Raw genomic sequence first — 20327 nt, 5'->3', positions numbered from 1 at the left:
AAGAGTGTAAGTGGAGGAGAGGGGCAGAGGTGGGGAGAGAGAGAATCTTAAACAGGCTCCACACTCAGCATGGAGCCTAATGTGGGGCTCGACCCCATGACGCTGGGATCATGACCGAGCTGAAATCAAGTGTTGGATGCTCAACCCACTCAGCCACCCAGGCCCCCTCTCTCTTTCTTTGAATTAGTGTTTGATTTTATTATAAATGACAGAACACCCAAAATAACAGTGGGTTAGGTGTGGCTTCATTTTGCTGTTGTTGTTCTATACATGGTCTCCATTCCCAAGGTTGTCCACAGTCCCAAGTGATTGTTTTACCTCCAGCTATCGTATCTGCATTCCATACAGCTGAATAAAGGAAGAAGGTAAAGTGCACATGTCAGTGTCTAATAAGGAAGATTGTCAGGAGTTGCCACACCACACTTCTACTTTTATCATATTGGTAAGAACTTATCAGGCTACAATGGGCTGTAAAAGAGAGTCAGAAATGTATTCCTTAATCTGGATGTCCGTGTGCCCAGCGAAACTTTCTACCACTATGGCTAAGTGAAGCATGCATGTGGGCAACAAGGAGACACTGCCACTTTCTTGTACCTCTCAGTCACTTTTCTCAGAAGCCACCAGCAGACCTTCCCTTATGTCTTATTGGACAGACAAGCATTGCATGAACATGCCTAGGCCAATCCTGGTAAAGGAATGGTACCATCATAATTAGCTTGTGTCAATCAAGGTTCACCATCTAGGTTTGGGGCTGGAGTTATCCTCTCCCAAAAAGACATGGCTTCCAGAATGAAAGCAGCCACCTGACAAAAGTTAGAACTCATAAGAAGGAGGAAGAGGCATAGGAAAAGGAGGGGCCCAGGGTGGATGTGGTAGGCAAGGTCACTTGCACACTTCTTTCTCCTCCTCCTCCTCCCCCTCTTTCTTCATCTTCTTCTTCTCCTTCTATAACGTTTGTTCATTTTTGAGAGAGACAAAATGCAGGTGGGGGAAGGGGCAGAGAGAGGGGGACAGGGAATCCAAAGCAGGTTCTGCACTGACAGCAGTGAGCCCAATGTGGGGCTCCATCTCATGAACTGTGAGATCACGATCTGAATGGAAGTTGGATGCTGAACCAGCTGAGCCACCCAGGTGCCATCCTTCTGTATAGAGTACAACAATGTTCACATCTCTGATTTTAAGTACAATTGAAATATCTATCTGTTGAATGGATAAAGAGGATGTGGTTTATGTATACAATGGAATACTACTTGGCAATAAGAAAGAATGAAATCCTTCCATTTGCAGCAACATGGATGGAACTGGAAGGTATTATGCTGAGTGAAATAAGTCAGTCAGAGAAAGACAGATACCATATTTTCACTCATATGTGGATCTTAAGAAACTTAACAGAGGATCATGGGGTAAGGGAATGGGGAAAAATTTACAAACAGAGGGGGAGGGAGGCAAACCATAAGAGACTCTTAAATACACAGAACAAACTGAGGGTTGATGGGGGGTGGGGGAGAGGGGGAAGTGGGTGATGGGCATTGATGAGGGCTTTTGTTGGGATGAACACTGGGTGTTGTATGGAAGCCAATTTGACAATAAATTTTTAAAAATATGCCAGGATACTGTCCATTAAAAAAAAAAGTAAAGAAAATATCTGTCTGTGATGGTTCTTGTTATAGTTTCATCTCTTCACAGCTCCCCAAATAGTGAATTTATTGTGTATTTGTGGGAAGAGGAACAAAGCCCAATCAAACCCAGTTACTGCTAACAGCTCCCCCATATGCATTCTCTCCTTCTACTTAAGAGTTAATTTGAATTAAATTCTGAATATTGAAACTATTTGCATTAGACAAGCTTCCCAGGAAAAATATAACTGTTCCTTACTTAGGGTTATTGAGGAGGATCCCTGAAGAGAACAAAACGAGAAAACAAAGTTGGCATTTAAAATTTAGGGCATTTTGATTAGTCACATGGACTCTTTTTTTTTTTTGCCATACATGAACTTTTTTGGGAAGAAGGAACCAATATATGAAAAGGGATGAAAAAAAAAAAGGATGGAAGAAAATGGCAATGAATGAAACTAGATGAGAAACAATAAGAAGGCACATATGTGAGAGGGAGAGAAGGGCCTGTGTGCTTTTGTCACAGTTATGTTGCTATGGTAATGAAGCAAAATTGGGCTGATGCTGCGCTATTGGTTTTGTTGGGAATGAAGAACCAAATATGTATAAGCAGAATGACAAATCAAGTCTTCAGTAAACCGAAGAGATAGTCTAACTGTATTTCCTCTAAAAATTCAATATAAGAACTCCTACATTTTCAAAATAATAAAATCTGAAGAAGATTCTGTAGACTTACACAATAATATTGAAGTTTCTTCTTAGGAATTAATATGAAAGAAAATGTCTCCATTATAAAATATATGTTCACCGTAGAAAAAATTTAAATACATAAGAGAACAAAGCAGATTATTAAAAAAGACACCTGATCCTGTCCATTAATGTTTCGATGTATAGCTCTTCAGTCTCTTCGTTTATATGTTTTTACCAATTGGGATCACATTCTATTACTGCACGTTGAATGTCTAAGTTAATTCCAGTTCTTCACTGTCTTAGTCAGCTTGGGCTGCTATAATAAATTACCAAAGACTGGATGGCTTAAACAACAAATATTTGCTATTCCTCACAGTTGTGGAGGTTGGGACATCCAAGATCAAAATGTCCGCAGATAGAGTGTCTGGTGAGAGCCTGCTCTGTTCTCACAAGGGGCGCATCCTCATGACCTAATCACCTCCCAGAGGCCTCACCTCCAAATACCACTGGAGGTGGATTAGGGCTTCAACATTTGAATTTTGGAAAGACAAACGTTTAGTCCATAGCACATCGTTACAAATAAGATTTCAAGGAAAGAATTTTGCATACATTTTTGTACCTCTATAAAGTACCTAGAGCTACTCTTGACACACATGGGCAAATTAATACAAAATTTCTCATTGGCAATGAGAAATACAGAGAAATATAGCTGCTAGGAAGATGGTGCATTTTTATCTGCAAAACTAGTACATTCTCTTCTTATAATCAAATAATCAGGTAAAATGTAAGTGCGTATTCACAGAGGTAGCTTACTTTCCTCACCAGTTCATACACTCTATTTCCAGTTGTGGTACCACATAATTAATTTACTATACAAGTTTATCCTTTCTAAACACAATTTCCAGATCACCTTGATTGGAATTGAGGGTGTTCCTAACTGCGGGGATTTAGGTCACATATTTATAATATCTTGGTTTATTTCCTTAGGTAGCTGTTGATGTTCATTTTATGTAGGTGTGACTTACTTAACTCTAGGAGTAACTGGGTCACCTCTTCCTCGCCATATTCTTCAATGGACCCTGTTGGTTGGGTATTTTGTCAAGAGAGGATTAAAAGGTTTCATTCTATTTATTAAAATGCTCATGGAATAGAAATTTAAAGGCTATGGATGTCTGCTGAAAATTTCATTTGCCTGACAGATATGTATTGAATACTAAATGGGAAAAAATGAGTTGACTGGGGAACATTTGTTGCAACATTTGTTGCTTTCCACAGCACTCTTATACCCTTTGGGAAATAATCCTTTCAAGTAAATGGTCCTAGTAGAGGCTGCCTTCTTGGCCATAGGGTTGGGCATACCATCCAAGTCAATCAGAATCCTTCCACAAGATTTTTCAGTACTTAGTTGGGCAAGTGGGTGGTGCTTAGAAGGTAGAAGGCAGTTCCTCTCAGGGCAATGAACTATGAGGATACACTACACTGTCCTAGACAACGCTCCAGACAACTCCCAAATCTGTATCTCTGACCTGAATCTCTCCATTATCCTCTAGAATTTTTATAGACCTCTCCATCTGAATGCCTCATCAACCAATGACCCAGACAGAATTCTTCACACCCCCCCCCCCAGCCAATGCACTCACCTCCTGCCCAAACTGATCATCCAACATTGCTGTCAGTGTCCAGCCATCCAAGCCAGAAATATGGAAGGCATCCTCAACATCTCCCTCTCTCTCACCCCAAACGCAATCAGTCACTAAACCCTGTCAATTCTACTTTATAAATACTTGCACATTTATTCTCTTCTATTTCCATTGCTGTGGTCTTGGTACAGTTCTTCATCACAAGCTTTTAACTGGTCTGCTTGCCGCCAGTCTTAAAAACCTTCAATCTGTTCCATTCTGTCCCCATGCCCAGCCTCACCCCAGGCAGAATGAGCTTTCTCCTTCAGCACTTTAGGGACATTCCTGCTCCCTCTGCAGCCTCTTCTCTGAACACAATCTTGCCTCCAGCCACACTGAACAGTCTGCAGTTGCCTGAACGGTGTTCTCTCCCTGCTCTAGGCTGTTCACTTTGCTTAAAATACCTTTAAATACCTGTTTTCCTTTTTTTTTTTTTTTCCCATGGCTAACTCCTGTTCATGGTTAAAGGTGGGAATTGGGTAGGGCTGTTCCACACATCCTGGGTGACAGTTTTCACCCGTGCCTGCCTGGTTGAGATCCTCTGGACACACTCTCACAGCACTGTGGTCTATACTAGCAGAGGACTCGCTACCCTATGCTGTGAAAACACGTCTAATTGTCTTTTTTCCTTACTAAGCTGCAAATTCTTTGAGGAAAGAGATTGGGTTTTGTTCAAATTTGTATTCCATCCCCTGGTTTGGAGTCTGACACATAGTAGACCCTTAATAAATAGCTATTGAAGAATAAATAAATGAAGGAGTGAACCCAGGGAAGATGTGCCATTAACTTTAGTTCTTCGATTCTGTGAACCCATTCTCTTCCTGACCAACGATGATTCTATGAAGCACTGCTAGATCAGGTCTTGTGTGAACACGGTACCCTCATGAAAATTTCTTTTGCTATAAAAGCTGGGAAATAGAGGTCTTCATGTTTACAGATGAAGAAACTAAGGCACAGAGAGGTTAAACGACACTCAGGGACACACAGCAGGGCCAAGCTGGGTTAGCAGTCTGGGCTCCTCTGTCACCACTCTTGTTTTTTTCCAGCTACTAAATTGCTTCCCTCAGGCACCTGTAATTGCAAATACTTTTGATCTTGTTTCTTTGAGAACTGTGTTGAGAGCTTCTAGCCTCAGGAAATGAACATTCCCACCTACAGACAACTCCCAACAGCTACTTAGCTCCTTTCTGAAACGAATTTACTCCATATTTCAGGCAAGAGAATTAAACAGAGCACCTTCCAAGTCAGCTGCCCCTGGCCTCCTCCACACATTTCAAAAATTCCAGGGAGGGAAAGTCACCTTCTTGTTTGGCTGGGAGCATGAACACGGTCTCTGAGATAGGATCCATTTGGTTGGGGAATGGGCCTCCCTGGTAGGTTTTTATAAAAACGATTCACAGGTTAGTCATGGAACTAAAGCATTTGGTGCTGGAGGTGGTGGGGTGGGTGTTCAGAAAATAAAATGCAAAGATGAGAGTTGTTTCCATGATCATTTTTCATAATAGTTTAGGCTTCTTTTCAACCAAACCTGGTGTGAGTGCTTGCTTCTATTTCCTTTTCTCCCCTAGTCACTCTGTATCTGCCCCCATCTGCTAAAATGATTTCCCCTGATTTGTCTTCAGTTTGTCTGATTTCTGTACTTATTGCTATGGCATTTAAACATGTTTAGCACATCAGCTTGACTGAGGTGTCCTTTAGTATAGAACATAACCCAGTTTAAAAATATTTTATTTATATGAATTGTTGAATTCAAAATACTGTTGGGTATTTTACATTAATTTTACTTTATTTTTTTAAAAATTTTTAATGTTTATTTACTTTTGAGAGAGATAGAGAATGCGCGCAAGCACGAGTGAGGGAGGGGCAGAGAGAGAGAGGAGACACAGAATCCAAAGCAGGCTCCAGGCTCTAAGGTGTCAGCACAGAGCCCGATGCAGGGCTGGAACTCACAAACTGTGAGATCAGGACCTGAACCGAAGTCAGATGCTCAACCAACTGAGCCACCCAGATGCCCCTATGTTAATTTTAAAAAGAGGATGTTTTATATATGGCTAGTCTGTTTGTCAAATGATTGCCTTTTACTATTCCTCAGAAGTTTTCGTATTTCTTGTGGTCTTTAAGGTTGTTTAGTCACTCAAAGAATAACATAGAAAAAAAAGCTGTAAACCTGAACCCTAAGGGACAAATTGATGATGAAAGGTTGCCATCTCACCAAGGCTTCTCAAGGGTCCACTTTGAACCATAGACTGCACACAGTGTGTGTGTGTGTGTGTGTGTGTGTGTGTGTGTGTGTGAACACATACTGTGTGTACATATGTATTTGTATACATGTGCGATATATACATGTATATTTGTACATAATATATGCTGTGTGTACATATGTATATATATATACACATGTGTATATGCATACTGTATGTGTGTATATATATGTATATATATGCTATATGTGTGTACATATGTATTTGTATAAAGATGTATTAAGTATAGCCACCATGCATGCTTGTTGAAGTATTATTAGATCAAGGCACCCTATGAAACATTCTCTACTAAGGACAGGAATAATTTTGAGCACTGTGGGGGAAATTCTAAGGAAGCCTAATTAAAACCACTGCATGAACAGATATTGCTTTTATATTACTTTCTCATATCAAGTATTTATCACAGAATTTGAGCTTTCTTTAAAAAAAAAGGCACTCTAAATGTTTACTAATAAAACCTTCAGAATCAATTTCCTTCTGAATTGTAGTTGAGAAATAATACAAATTCTAGGTGATATATACCTAAGGTTTATGATTACACAATAGAGAAGAAGTGATTCTGAGACTGATGATGCCTCCATCTGCCAGGTGGAGGTCTGAGCATCCTCTCAGCTTCCTTCCCTTCCCCCCCCCCACCCCTGCAGCCTCCAAGAATGCCTGTCCAGGCAGCCTCAGGCTTCCGGTAGGGGTTGCTGTTGTCTAATACAAGGCCTATTGTTCTCAGTACAATTTGGTTATCCCTTCAGATCATTTCTCACCTTTGCCCTTTCCCAGGATTTAATCTATTTAAATTGATATGGGTTATTTGCTCTTGAGTTTAATGTGAATTTAATCTTATGTTACTGTCTAATACATGAAAGTGCTATTTTGGTTGCTGATTAGCATTAATTTTCCCCAGAATGTGTTCTGAATATCAGTGAGCTTGTTCAGGAGAATGAATGATAATTTTGTTTTAAAAGCAGTGAAATATTTGATTACTTTACAAAATTCAGCATGGAACTGAATTTTGAAGTGATCAGTTCTGGAATCAAATGAAGCCTTTAAGAGGAATTGAAATACTGGCCTTAAGAGACAAAGTTCTTTCTTAAAATTTTTATTTTTCTGCTGTAGAGATGCATTATATTTGCATTTTTGAGCCTGAGTAATTTTAATTCCATTTTTATTGTACAAACCCAAGAGGAACATTTACTTTGTTTTCAGTGATTGGTTATACAATTATTCTTTTCAGATACTACAAGAACCATGAACCATAATATTATATTCCTTGCTAATACATTTTGGCAAAAGTATTTACTTGAAAACACAATACATAAATGTAATGACTTTCTCAAATGAGTACATTGTTGCCATGAAGCAATCACCTTTATTTTAATGCAAGTAAAATTCATTAAAATTTTCTCAATTAGCAAAGCGACTTTTCCAAATGAACTAGTGAAGGAAAAACACTGTCTGTTTTATCCTAACCCAGCTGATTGGCCTTTTATTACCAGATGCCTATTTAAGGAGGAGAAAAAAAAGAGTAGTTTTTAATTTTAATACACTTGATGCAATGCTGACTTCCAGGAGATTAGGTATGCTTCTGATACACTTAGTTTCTTTTTGGTTAGTTTCAAAGTAAAAGTTAGATGCGAAAGCAAAAGCCTTTCAAGCAATGATTTTACCTTCAAGACTCTCTTGTGTTGAAAGAAGGATCTTGAAGGCCCAAATGAACAAATCCTTTGAATTACAAAACTTAATTTAAACAAAAGAATGTTGTATTTGTCTCCTTTCACTAAAATGTTTAAATCCCTCCATAAACCCAATAACCAGATTAAGTCATTTGACACACGCAGTTGAGTTGAGCCTTATATCTGTAAGTGCAAATGTAGCTTTTTGGAAAAAGAATACAATTAACTTTGAATTCACATTTATATAGTATAGATTTCAGATTAATTGAACTGCCTCTTTCTAAAGTAATTTTTTAATTCTAGTGTTGGTTATTCATTTTATGTATAGAGTGAAAACATCTTTTTCTTTTCTTAAGTAAAAAAAAAAAAATGACACTAGCTGTGCACACACTGAATGACTCAGAGTATGGGATTTATAAAATCTGTTAGATATTCCTAATAAAAATGCAAAGACTAAGAAGTTAACTATCCTATGTATTGATGGGATTCCTGCTCTTAAAATACTTAATATCATGGAATCTAATTCTTGGAATACCTGTTTAGCATTCTTTGGATGAATTGTAAAATGCTGGTTAAATAATATTTCTGAGGGTATAAGGTTAAGATTGAAAATTCCAATTTCTAATACTGTTCTTTTAGGATAAGTGACAATTAATATAGCCTCTGTCTTGTAAGGAGCTAGAGTGAGGTGTTAAAATAAAGTCTACCTTAATCCTGAGGAAACTTGTCAAAATTTTGCTCTTTCCCTGATATTCCCAATAGCTCTTAAGTTGACAGGGGGTAGAGTCCTAAAAGAAAAAGAAAAAAAAGAATCACAGCAATAAATTAGGGGCATATGATATTCTCTAATAAAATGAACCAGACTCCTTGGGAAAATGACTGATTATAGACCTGAGGGAGAAAATATTCCAGATGAACTCAGAGGATCCTGTAATGCCAGAGAGTAGAGAAGTACTCAAAAAACAAACAGAAAATGAGGCATATCAAAGGGGAACAGGAGCCAACCTAACAGATCACCAGTGGACAAACCTGGAAAAATTTAGGCAACAAAATAAATAAGGTAGTATCGGATTATAATCCAAAGAATATACAACTGAACAAATAAAAAATAAATAAAGGAGAAGGGTATAATTCTAAACGATTTAAGTAGATACTCACCACCTGTCTCAGTTCTTCACCCCTGAGCGTGGGCTAGGCTTAGTGACTTGCTTCTGAAGAGTAGAGTAGGGGAAGGAGAAATAATAAGTAACTTTACATGGATAAATGTGGGAAATGCTATCTGGGCCAGGTCATCCTGGTTAACAGCATCAGTGATGTAACATTGATAGCGTGTACCCCGGACATGATGTGACGAGAATGATACTTCACCTCCATGCTCTTCTTCACAAATACCCATATCCCCAGTCTAGCCATGAAAATAAACATCAGACAAACCCATATTTAGGGACATTCTGTATTTCTCTAATTTTCTTAAGTCTGCTTTTATATTTTCTATTTGCCTTTTAATCTGATTGCAGGAAGACTTTCTCAATTTCTCTTCCAATCCATTTACTGAATTTCTCTTTTCTTAAATTTCCAATAATTCTTTTCTTCTACATTTTTCTGAATGTTCCTTTTTAATAGAACATGTTTCATGGATGCAGTATCATCTTTTATTTCTCTGAAGATTTTGATGATAGCTTTTTAAAAAAGTTTTCAGCTCCCCCTGTAGTCTTTGTTTCCTCCAAGCAGCAACTTACTTATGTTTTGCTTTTGGTTCATTTTGGACTATATCTTTTATTTTGGAAGTTTCCCTCAGATATCTAAGAATTCTTAACTGCTTGATGATAATTAAGAGTAGATTACTTAAAAGCTCAGTGAAAGTTCTCTGGTTAGCTGGGAGGCTTGATGACTAAGGTCTCACTCTAGAGTGATCAGGCTGTTGATGAGAACTCCCAGCCCACAGCAGTATTTCTAGGTCATCTTTCCTGGTGGGGTCAGGTTTCTGAAGAAGAACCTTTTTCATTCCTCCCTGAGTGGTATAAAAGTGACTGTCTGCTGTCTAGAAGCCAAGTTGGGAGGCATGCTGGCAGTAGTTTCAACATTTAGCATGTATACGTTATTTAACTTCATCCTTTCAAAATAAGGTCAACACCATTAACTTGTTTCTAGCACCTCCCAGTCCAGGGACCCTCTTTCTCCTAGCTCGGTAAGAGAATCAGGTACTGGTTCTCTGCCAGGTAGAAGAAGGGATGGGATCCAGTTATAACCTTCTACCACTCCTTTCTCATATAGAGTTGACCCAACTCCTCAAAATCAACCTGGTTTTCCAAGGTCCTTCCGATCAAAATGGATCCCGTAATACTATCTAGCTGCATAAGGGATGAAGTTCTCTATCTATTGATAGGAAGAGATTGACAAGATACATTGTTAGATGAAAAAAGCACATTGGAGAACAGTATGTCTAATATACTTCCTGTGTTAAAATAGAGAGAATAGGGATGTATTTTTATAGTTGCTTATATATGCATGAAGAAAATATTTAAGGTTACATATAAACCTCTGCACCATCCTTCTTGATCCCTGAACCAATCACTGTAGTCAGGATATAACATACTGTATTCTGATTGGCCAAGCCTAGATCACAAGGGGATGGCTAGGTTGCCCTCACTCATCATACCACACAGAAAGGGGAAGAATATTCCCCCAAGCTAGGGGAGATGGGTAATGAACACATATCTACTACAGAACCAAATGTGCTTAAAACCAGAACAAACCTAAAGGCTCAGACCTTTATATCTAGACTTGCTGCAGAACCCAGGGAGCCACAATACTAAGGATATGGAAAACGACCATTAACTCTCCAAAAGCATGCTCTCCATTTCTGTGGGCTTTGAAGTTAAAACTGGAATAGGACATCTTTCTCTAAGACCCTACCTGACTGAAGTTACTATTGCACACTGAGAAACACATTAAACCCCTTCCACTCACAGACTGTTTATTCCCTCCTGGTCTAATTTTTGAATCTAAACTTAAATGGTGAGACAAAGGAAAACGTTTGCCAAAAGAGAGCAATACAGGAAGCTCCGGTTTCAGAAATGCTGAATTAATCTTCACAAAAACGGCCAACTTTTTAGAAAAGAAAAAACTCAGCTAAGCTCATTAGAAAGTCATCTAACCTTATGTTGAAGACAAAAGTGTGGATGTGCAGTTAGTGAATTACCTACCTCATGCGTCTTGCAGCTTTTTCGGAACCTTGGGAGAACCCAACTACTTGAAGAGAAAACACAGGTACGCTCAAAAATAGCTACACTCCATGCACTGGGAGAGGAAGCAGGGTGAGTTAAACCACTTGAGTCCCTGAAATATCATTTCCTCAATCTGCAAAATGGAGATAGGCCTGTTTTATAAAATTGTGGAGAGTTATATAGTGCCCTGTTGCTGCTATAACAAATTACCACAGATTTAGTGGCTTAAAATGACACAGCCTTCTCGTTTACCATTCTGATGGTCAGAAGTCCTAAATGGGCTGACAGGACTGCATTCTTTCCAGAGTCTCTAGAGGGATAAGCCATTTTCTTGCCTTTTTTAGCCTCCAGAGGCTGCCCACATTCCTTGGCTCCTGGCCACATCACTCCAACTCCTGCTTTGGTGTCACATTTTCTTTTCTGACTCTGACCCTCTTTCTTCCCTCTTATAATGACCCTTGTGATTATATTGGTCCACCCAGATAATCCAGGTTAATTTTCCAATATCTTATCCTTACCTTAATTACACCTGCAAGGTCTCTTTTTCCATAGAAGGTAAGAGACTTTCAGGGGTTTCAGGGGTTAGGACATAGACATGTTTGGAGGCCATTATTCTGCCCTACTACAGGAGTATAAAATGAAATAATATCTGTGGAGATTTATAGTGTTGTGCTTGCCACGTAATAGCTACTTGACCAAATGCCAATTTTCAGATTTTAAGTTTTAACAATTTAGATATTTGACTATGCATTCAGTCCACTACTGAATTCTTTGATATTCAATAATCTAATGGGGGTGGAATACATAATTCTATGTTCTCATGGATGCCAACCTAATTTGTTTATATTTATGAGCTCTGTGTACTGACCTTAGAAGATACTTTCTGTTCAGAAGTAAAGGGCAGTCCTTGAATGGAACCATTTTAAACAGCAAAATAGTTAACATGCTAGTTCTCTTCAGTGACTCTAATGAAAGCCAAATGGAACACATAGGTTGTGGACAATATCCAGAGAATACTCAGTGTCCTAAAAAATGTTACATCTTGTAAAAATTAAAAGGTTATTTCATCAAAATATGTTGTAGGAGGCCAAGATTTGACAACACAGATGTTTGTGCCTCAGCAGATCTCCTCATTTGTATTTGGGGCAACAGGTTCCCAGGTCATCCCCTGGGATGCCCTTTGGGAAGGGTCCTGCTGGCCCTAAGCTGTACTCAGCACACCCCAGTGCCCTGAATCAGGGTGGTAGATGCTAAATACTTATGTTTTTCGCATGGCCTGTTACACTCCAAGGACCTCAATGGCCAAATAACACTTATCACTTTGAAGATATGCGGTAGCCTTGAGAGCCTCCCAAAAAGATTCATGAAACTATATTCATACATCTAAAGAAAGATAGAGACGATGGCTTTATTAATTTTAGCGAAACAAATAATCACCCATGATACCCAGAAGGGTCAATCTTTGCAGTAATGAAGTTTATATTTGGTATGATGGGCCATCCCTCATACGTGTTCTTCCTGGTTAATAATAGTCTTTGTTTGGTAGGCGCTCTCCTAGTAGGGAATGCTAATGTAATACTCACTGAGTTTTTCTGCTGCCGGCTGGGAATTATCAATAGGTCATAAATAAACTACCACCACATAGGAAAGACAATAAGATTATATATACTCCTACTACCTCCAATTATAGTAAGAGCAACAATTATAAGGTTGCACTCCTACAGCCACCCTGGGGAGAAAATGAAAGGAAAATGTTCCATTAGCTTAATGAAGAGAGCACAGCAGAGCTACAGTCAAATTTTCTCACTATTAGCACCTATGGTGTGCCCCAGCACACAAGGGAAGCTCGATACACAGAGTAACAATTAAATTTCCTGACAATTAGCCCCTACCATGTACATTCCCTGAACCCAAAGGAGACATTTCAAAGCATCACATTTACATTCCCCACCTTTCGATGATGGAATCTGAGTGAGTCATTTGCTTGTGGAGATGGAGCTGGGACTAAAAGTTTATTTTATAGATGACTGCAAAGTGTCACTGGCAGACTTGCCAGAGAGTACATACAAACTGAATGGTGGGTTTGTAAAAGGGAGGGCTTTGAAAGATGAAAGCAGAGAAATGTTCATGCCAACCTAATTAGGAAAAGATGGACTGGATCCATGTTGGTAATTTCAGTGTTTAGAGTAACTTCACTGTTACCTGTGTTAGAAAGACCAATTGTGGGGGAGGTGCTGGAAATAGATGTGAGGTCTCTCATTCCAACTGCCAAAGAACCAGGTTTGCTTCCCGGAAGGCATTATAGAGGAGAGAGCTCCTGAGACTGGCTCCCCTGTGTCCAGATTCTGGTCTACCACTCCACCTCACCAAACTCCAATTTCCTTCCCCTACAAAGTGCAGGTAGCAAATTTCCATGGGTTATTGGGAGGATTAAAAGACAAAAAGCCTAGGGATCAATCAACAGTAAGTGCTTAACAAATGTTAGTTATTATGATCTACATTCAGAACCAGCCTAGAACAGTATGCATTTGTATGGCCTAAGTAAATATTGGTGTGCAAAGAATACTCTCAAAATTTTCTTCTGGAGACCAAGATTTAAACTTTACTTGGGCAGTAGACAGGGAACAGTTCACTTTGTTTCGTCTCAATTTAAGAAGTAAAAGATGTTTTTTGCAATTTGGAGATGAAACTATCTGAACTGCTCTACAAATCATCCATAAATATATGGATAAATGTGGACAAATAATGGGTATCTCCCTCCCCCATCATCTAGAGCACAAGAGGCTTTTGCTTGGTCCAACTTCTCCACCCCACGAAGTGGAATACTGACCTTGAGCACACCAATCCACTACTGCGACTGCTTCTCGTTGCCACATAGAGTTGCTGTCGAAAAATGGGTGCTCCACTGTCCAACAGGCCTGACACATAGCGCTAGGAAGTCTCTGGGCAGCACAAAGCAGTTCTTAGATGAAGGTCAAGTCCTCTTCCTTGGAGCTAGCTTTGACCAAATGTGCACTTCCAGCGTAAGCCTTCACCTGTCTTATACCCCATGGCCTCCAGGGCACGCGTTGGCCTCAGTAACTCTGGATCAGAGTGGGTTCAACCCAGAAGCCTCTCTCACCCTTCCCTGGAGTTCACACCTCCAGGAATCAGATAACTTCTCAGTTTAAATCCTCAAAACACCCTCCGGAGGGTTTCCTGGATTGCAATTTCTCAACCTTTGACTTCCAATAGTAGTTACTGATAGAAAGCTGAAAAGAAAAATGGCAAGTCAAATAGCAGACTTTATCTTATTGAGAAACACTATTCCCTAGGATAGTGATTCAAGCATTATTATCCTTAGTGTCTGTGGATTGTGCTGGTGTTTCAGAAGGTAGTTTGGAACTGCAGTTAGAATGTAGGTGTTTCGTGAAATTGCCCCAGTTGTTTTAATATCATTTAGTTTGAATCAAGATACTGAGTTTAAAAAGTGAAAGCACTTCTCAGTAACACCTTCACCTGTCCTTGTGATACCTGCCATTTTGTGACAAGCAAGGTCACTTCTTTCCCGAATGGTGTGGAAGCTGCTTTTTACAGCACTCGCTGCTCTCTTCCTGATTACCAGAAGGTTCACTCTTGTCCTCAGTTGCTGTGACAGTTGTACATCATGTAAAAATCATACCTTGCTTCCATCCCCCAGAACTCTTCATCCTTCTTCTTTCCCCTTTTTTTTAACTGTAAAGAATTTATCACTACTGACATACCACATATTTTACTTATTGTTGTGATTTTGTTAACATTTGTTAAGTAGAGCCCTAGGGTGTTGGAGGGTGGGCCACAGTTCAACAAAAAGCACAAGGGAAAGTAAAACAGAGAAGCTTATTACTCACAGATCCTGGAGGAAGTACATGGCACGCCTCAAGGGGCCCGCACGATGGTCAAGGCAAGGTGCCAGGGGAGAGAGTGTGGTAAGACATAGGGTGTTTCCTTAATAGAGTCTGCAGGTAGACCCTGGTGTTCCTGGCCAGATTGGCCGATTCAAACCAAAAAAAGCAGGGTTTTCATCTCATTTAAGGGGTACACAAGGATAAGGCTGAGGGAGATGGGAGAGACTGCTTATCACAAAGGTCAGGAACTTAGATTTACTTGTGACTGTGGGCGTGTGTTCAAGGGAGGGGCAAGTGTGAGTTCCACACCCCAGCAGGAACCTTGGCCACACAAAATAGATGCCAAGGCAGCAATCTTACAGTGTAGTTTAGCTATACTCTCAACACCTGTTTATGTCTCTATTTTCTGTTTCTCCTTAATGTAAGTTCCATGAAGACAGCGGGTTTGTTTTATTCATTGTTGAATCCCCAGTGCTCAATTTAGTGCCTGAACATAGTACATGCTCTATATGTTGTTGAATTAAAGAAGAATCTGTAGGTTCACAAAATCATGTGTGTGTGTGTGTGTGTGTGTGTGTGTGTGTGTGTGTGTGAAAGAGAGAGAGACCCAATCAAGGGACTTCCATAAGAGAAGAAATTTCTTTTTAATTTTATTTTTTTATTTTAGAGAAAAAGCACAAGTGGGGGAGAGGGACAGAGGGAGAGAGAGAGAGACAGAGAGACAGAGAGAGAGAGAGAGAGGGAGAGAGAATCTCAAGCAGGCTCCATGCTTAGTGTGGAGCCAGACACAGGGCTTCATCCCATGACCCTGGCATCATGACCTGAGCTGAAATCAAGAGTCAGACACTCAACTGACTGAGCCACTCAGGTGCCCCAAGGAAAGATTTTCATAATTCTACAATTTGCTTTCTTAACCATGAGCCCTGTGATCATTGTCACTGCTATCACTTTTTCCTGTTATTAACAATTTGTCTCTTCTGTTTCCTCAAAATTATGTGCCTATAAACGACAAAATTTGGTTTATGTAAAATTTGTTTTATATGTACAATAGAAATATAGAAAGTGATAGGAACCTTAGAGATTATGTAGTCATCGTGCCTTATTCCTACATTTTTTGAATGAAAAAACTGACAATAAAGGATATAGTCATGATTGCATAGCCATCAGCACTGTCTTTTGTTTTAGTTTTGGGATAGAAAAGTCTTGTGACTTTAGAAAAATATTTGCAAACCTGTCCTCATCAGGATAGAAGCTCCCCTAAGCTCATGAGCCCTCATGTACTATTTGCAATCTTGAGGTGATGACATGGGCTAAGTCACTGTATCAGGCAGGCCATGGGAGTAAGATGAGCAGAGTGGTGGATGTGGTGTGATCTGATCTGAGAGGTGGTATGGAGGCCCTATAACGCAGGATACAGAACACTCTCCACGTCAGAAGTTGCACCTTTGGTCTTTGTGCTAAGCTTTACTCACTCTGCAATCCTATTTGAAAAGTGAATCCTCTGAATGGTGGAACACACAAAGTTCCTAATACTTTAGTGGGGACACAAACTTTGAAGTGATCTTAGATTTCTGGGATTTCACAGGAGTACTGAGATTCTAGGATTGGGGAAAGAACAGAGCGGAAACTAGGTTGTGCTCAAAGATGAAACAAACATGCTGAGAGCTCAGAGAACTTAAGGAGTTCTGAGTTGCTTCTCCAGTTAAATGGTTTTTTTTTGTTTGTTTGTTTGTTTGTTTTTTAAAAAGGCTTTATAGTGTCAATGGTGGGATATGATGCCGAACTAATCATGTTGTATAGTGGCTCTGGGAAGCAGTGACACACAGTTACTTAACAACTGTTAATTTTACTAATTAACCCTTGGTTCTCCTCACTGAGTATTGATGAACGTGTAAAGATCGGTGCAGAGCATCTCTGGATATTTTCTGCAGCTGGTGTACCTGGCACAAAACAAAGCATGTTTTGTGGGTAGAGATGAAATGAAAGTATGCAGTCATGTGTTGAGGGCCGGGTGGTGCCCTCCTGACATTGTCTGTAGAGAAGCTTAAACACAATAGTGAAACTGACCAACCATGGGTTTGCTTTTTATTGTCATGTGCCAATAATTCTAAACAATGTTAGTGCCAAAACAGTTCTCTCCCAAACTACCTCTTGTGTGTCTAAATTCTAAATAATTAGTTATTGTAGAGTTGAAATAAAATATATGTAAATTTCAGATTAGCACATTTTGATAATTTATCCTTTAATAAACAATGCATCCTGCATGGAAGTTAATGTGGAGAATTCCCAGTTATACCATCAGCCTACACACACGGACTTGGTTGCATCCATTCCTTTACATAGTAATAGCAGTTGGGGATGTTTTTTGGTTTTGTTTTTAATTTTTTTTAATGTTTATTTATTTTTGAGAGAGAGAGACAGAGTGCAAGCAGGGGAGGGGCAGAGAGAGAGAGGGAGACACAGAATCTGAGACAGGCTCTAGGCTCTGAGCTGTCAGCACAGAGCCTGACGTGGGGGTCCAACCCACGAACTGTGAGATCATGACCTGAGCTGAAGTCAGACACTTAACCTACAGAGTCACCCAGACACCCCAGTTGTGGATTGTTAAAGCCTGCTTTGCAGGTAATTTCTATCTACAAACTTTATGGTCCTACATAATCCTATTGAAATTAATAATTTAGCACAGTGATTTTAAAGATAAGAAACAGAACTTGAGTCATCTCAATCCAGTCATTCTGGGAAGTTTTATTACAATAGCAAGACAGCATGCTAAACCTGAAGTGTGAACTTTTTGTTTGAGAAGTATAAATCTTATTTCAAACATCAAATCTTTTACTAAATTTGAATAATACTTCTTTTTATTGTTTATCATTTGTTTTCAACTAAACAGTAACTCAAGAAAATGGAAGGCTACATCATGGTGGTATGATTTAGTTGTCTAAACTGTACCTTTTGTAGACATTTTGATTTTATTAAAATTCACATCAGTTACTGTAATGCATTACTGTGACAAGCCAATGTGAAGGTATAAATTCACCTTTTAAAACACACTAATGCAATTTAGGGGCACCTGGGTGGCTCAGTTAGTTAAGTGTCTGACTTGATTTCGGCTCAGGTCATGATCTCATGGTTCATGAGTTAGAGCCCCACGTCTGCACATCATCAGCACAGAGCCTGCTTGGGATTTTTGCTCTCTCCCTCTCTCTCTTCCCCTCTCCTGCTCATCTCCCCACCCCCTCTCAAATAAATAAATAAACATTAAACAAGTACATTAGTGTAATTTAAAAGTATTAGTATTTTTTCTTTACTTATTCTGCACTAAGTATTCCATTTTATTTTTTCCCCCACTGGCATAATTATTATGCCAGTAAAAAGCCCCCAAAATATCTATACATGAATGTTCAATAAAAGACAGTTTTCATTTATCTGCACTCCTTTTCTGGCCATCATTCTTATTCCTTTCATGATTATCACTGAAAACCACATGGAGGTGATAGGTATTAAAAATAATCCACTCCAGGTGTCAAATAACCTAGTATGCCACTAATATCTACACTGAGTCTATACTGAGATCTTCAACTAGGATCTCCAGTAACCAGTTGCAGCTTTGCAAGTGGGCTTTGCATTTTGGTTGATTTGCTAGGGATTACTAAGCCAATGAGCTGTATAAGAACAATTTGAGTTCCATTTTTAACTTCGTCGGAAGAAAGGAATTCTTATTATTGGAATTACTTTGTCTTTACTGGTTAAATTAACATTCAGCTATTGAGGTTGCTGTGCAACAGACGACATTACTTTACCTACTGTGTGTTCAAAGTACTCTTGTCACAGAAACAGCATGCTAGCATGAAAAGCCATGGCAAATACGTAAATACATGTCTCTTGTGAATTAAAAAGGGGTAATTATGTCAGCCTCGCTGCATTTGTGTGTGAACAGCTAAAAATAATAGAAGTAAAAGTGTCAGGTAATATTTAACACTAAATACAAATAATCACAAGATTGTTATAAGGAAAAGGAGGACCTATAAAACATCATTTTCAGTTTCTCTTGAGAGTATCCAAATTAGAATATGAAAACACATGCATGAATACTCGTTTATTTTCCCTTCTTTTTAGGCAGTTCCAGTCCTACACGCTACAGATTTGATGGCTGCAATTTTCCTGTCAAAATAGATCTTTGCTCTAAAAGGGCCTCAAATTGTTATTTTTATTGAAAAAATTATCTTTATGCTTTATACAAACAAAACTCAAATATCCTGATATTGAAAATATTTTGGTTTCCTAGAAGAAACAAGCAGAATTATGCTGTATGGGGTGTGCTTATGAATGAGATGCATTTAAAAACAAACACACCTAAACTTGCAACAGAGCTCCAAAACTGTCTCTTTGGTTAACTACACACTTATTCCAGTGATTTCTGTCCTCATACCAAATCTTTCTGGAAATCCCTTTTTCTTTGTGATTGGCCTTCAAATCATGTGGCATACTCTTCCAAATACTTGACTTCTTAAAAATTGAATCCTATGAATATAAGATGGTTGATTAAGCTAGATAAAGTGGGTGTTATTTAAAGAGGCAATCAGAAAGTTCATTTTTTCTTCTGCAGCGTCTAACTTAGCTTTGAAGGCTTTTGCAAAGAGAAGTCCCCTCATTACTTTTCTAGCTATGATGGTTTCACTAGAATCATCTCTGGAGGAGACTAATTTGAAAGACAATATGTATGTGAATACATAAGCTGGTAGAGTTAGTGAAGTGAGTCTCATTTTTAAAAAATGGTCAAACAGATTCTAATGGCTTTTGACGTAAAGTCATGATTGGTGGCATAACTAAGTTCACTGTGTTTTAGCAAGAATGAACTGCTTAAAGTTAGAAGTCACCAGGGGACTGTCTGACATGATCAGTTTCAGGATCATATTAAATTCTCTCTAATCTTTTTCTTTTAAATTTTGCCTAGAACTTTATCAGTTGTAGATTAATAACACTATTTTGGATATAATTATTAAATATAAATAAATATATAATTAAATAATTATATAATTATTCTTAACCTTATTCCAAAAATGACTTGAGGAAACTAAAATAAAGGATATAATAGCAATAAAGATTGAATAAAGATCAATATAATAGGATAAGGTAGTATAATAGAATAAAAATAGATGCATTGAAATAAAAAACAAAATAGTAAAAGGAATACAATACAAAAATAATAACCAAAAATATATTTTAAAAGCTCTGGAAAAGGTCAAATAAGGTCAACATGTCAATTCTTAGTCTTTTTAAATAAATTTTTAATGTTTGTTTATTTTTGAAAGAGAGAAAGACAG

General features: G+C 38.6%; 1 protein-coding gene across 3 annotated transcripts in view; it reads right to left on the bottom strand.

Moving 5' to 3' along the window:
• Positions 1-20327, bottom strand: part of AP5M1 (adaptor related protein complex 5 subunit mu 1) — a 59318-nt gene that overhangs the window by 8439 nt on the left and 30552 nt on the right. Inside the window, exons 10-14 of one of the 3 annotated variants that reach the window (XR_006203847.1) lie at positions 13968-14388; positions 12721-12866; positions 11117-11270; positions 9069-9121; positions 8618-8698 (exon numbers count right to left, since the gene is read on the bottom strand). The gene's annotated coding sequence lies outside the window, so the exon portion shown is untranslated. The remainder of the gene's footprint in view (positions 1-8617; positions 8699-9068; positions 9122-11116; positions 11271-12720; positions 12867-13967; positions 14389-20327) is intronic. The other 2 variants (XR_006203848.1, XR_006203849.1) reach the window with 2 other exon arrangements.

Source organism: Panthera leo, chromosome B3, assembly GCF_018350215.1.
Source record: "Panthera leo isolate Ple1 chromosome B3, P.leo_Ple1_pat1.1, whole genome shotgun sequence".
NCBI lineage: Eukaryota > Metazoa > Chordata > Mammalia > Carnivora > Felidae > Panthera > Panthera leo.
The sequence above is the reverse complement of the archived record's forward strand: the minus strand, read 5'-3'. Positions and strand labels throughout refer to the sequence as shown.